We start from the raw sequence: 2,446 nt of genomic DNA, 5'->3' as shown, positions 1-2,446 counted from the left end.
TGTTCAGTATGATACATTTTCAGAAAGTGACCACACCTGTGTAACTAGCACCCAGGTCCAGAAACACTAGCAGCTTCCCAGAAGCCGTCCTGCTTCCTGTTCCAATCACTGTCCCTCTCTCTCCCAAAGGAACCACCCTTGACCTCTAATGCCACGGACTAGTTTTGCCTGTTTTTAACTTTAAGCAGATGAAGTCATACAGCATGTTCTCTTTTGGGTCTGACATCTTTGATTCACTATTACGTTTGAGAGATTTTCCCACGTTGTTGTGGACCTCAGTAGTTTATTCATCCTCGTTGCTGTAGTATCCACTGGATGAATACACGGTTGAATTGTCCATTCTCCTTTCATGGACACTTGGGTTGTTTCCAGTTTCAGGAACCAGTGAACTTCCTACTTCATGTCTTTTTCTTCATCTATACGAGCGTACTTCAAAAAGTTCATGGAAATATGGATTTAAAAGGGAACACAAATCCTTCTGTGAACTTTCTGAGGCACACTCATGTAAGCATCTCTATAGGGTATCTAATTATGGGGTTATAGGGTGTGCAAATGTTCCGATTTGGTAGATGCAACTAAACGGTTTTGTAAAGTGGTTGTCAATTTACATTCCCAGAAGCACGTGGTTGTACCTGAGCATTTTTGTTTTGTTTTGATTTGTTTCTTCTGGACCTCAGTACAGAATGGATTAATCATCATCCTTGGTTTATGATGCACTCTGGTCCATACAAAGCCCACTTTTGTGTTTAGTGAGTTGGGTAGTTTGTTTGTTTTTTTTCAATTTTTTAATTGTAGTAATATACGCATAACATGAAATGTACCATCTTAACCATTTTTAAATGTACAGTTCAGCGGTATTAAATACAAATACATTCATACTGTTGTGCAGCCATCACCATTATCCATCTCCATAACTCTTTTCATCTTGCAAAACTGAAANATGATGCACTCTGGTCCATACAAAGCCCACTTTTGTGTTTAGTGAGTTGGGTAGTTTGTTTTTTTTTTCAATTTTTTAATTGTGGTAATATACACATAACATGAAATGTACCATCTTAACCATTTTTAAATGTACAGTTCAGCGGTATTAAATACAAATACATTCATGCTGTTGTGCAGCCATCACCATTATCCATCTCCATAACTCTTTTCATCTTGCAAAACTGAAACTCGACACTCAATAAACAATAACTCCTCGTTCCTCCCTTCTCCCAGCCTCTGGTAATCACCATTCTACTGTCTGTCTCTATGATTTTAACTAATCTAGGTACCTCATATGAGTGGAATAATACAGTCTTTTTCTGTGACTGGCTTACTTCACTTAGCATAATGTCCTCAAGTTTCATCCATGTTATAGCATGTGTTAGAATTTCATTCTTTTTTAAGGCTGAATAATATTCCATTGTCTGTATATACCGTGTATTGCTTATCCATTTGTCCAACAGCGGACATGCGGGTTGCTTCCACATTTTAGCTACTGTGAATAATGCTGCTTTGATCACAGATATACCACTATCTCTTTGAGATTCTGCTTTCAATTATTTGGGATGTAAACCCAGAAGTAAAATTGCTCGATCAAATGATAGTTCCAAGTTTAATTATCTGAGGAATCACTACTGTTTTCCACAACAGCTAAACCATTGTACTTTCCCAGCAACAGTGCACAAGAGTTCCACTTGCTCCATATCTTTCTCAACACTTGTTATTTTCTGTGTTTTTGTTTTTGTTTTTTTAATAGTAGCCATTCTAATGGATATAAGGTGGTATCTCATTGTGGTTTTTTATTTGCATTTCCCTAATGATTCGTGATGTTAAGCATCTTTTCATGTGCTTCTTGGCCATTTGGAGAGATATCTATTTACAATACCCTTTATAGAAATTGTGTTTCCCTCTGTTGTCGTGTTTCTTCAGTATCCTTTAATCTGAAGTGGTTCTTCAGTCTTTTTTTGTGTTACATGACCTTGACCTATATGAATATTACAGGCCAGTTATTTTGTAGAATATCCCTCAAATTGGATATGTCTTCTTCATGATTGGATTCAGATTATGCACTTTAGGCAGGAATATTATTGACACACTCTTGTAACTTTCTCAGTATTTCATATCAGGAGGCCCATGGTCTCAATTTGTCCCATAGTCATTACTATTAACTTTGATCGTTTACTGAAGGTGACATCTGTCAGGTGTTCTGCACTGTGAAATTACTTTTTTTCCCTTAGTAACAAATAAAATAAATTTTTTTTAGCTCTACTAGTTTGAGTGAGTTTCTGCCCCTTGCAAATCATTCATTTTTGTAACAGTTAACTAAAGACCCCATATAAACTGGCTGAAGAGGAAGAGGAATTTACAATTGCAACTAACTGAAGACACCATTTATTTATTTATTTATTTTTTTTTTTTGTCTTTTGTCTTTTTCCGTGTCCGGCAATGGATCGCAACCCTCAGT

This window comes from Galeopterus variegatus, unplaced genomic scaffold, assembly GCF_000696425.1.
Source record: "Galeopterus variegatus unplaced genomic scaffold, G_variegatus-3.0.2 Scaffold1222, whole genome shotgun sequence".
Classification (NCBI taxonomy): Eukaryota; Metazoa; Chordata; class Mammalia; order Dermoptera; family Cynocephalidae; genus Galeopterus; species Galeopterus variegatus.
The sequence above is the reverse complement of the archived record's forward strand: the minus strand, read 5'-3'. Positions refer to the sequence as shown.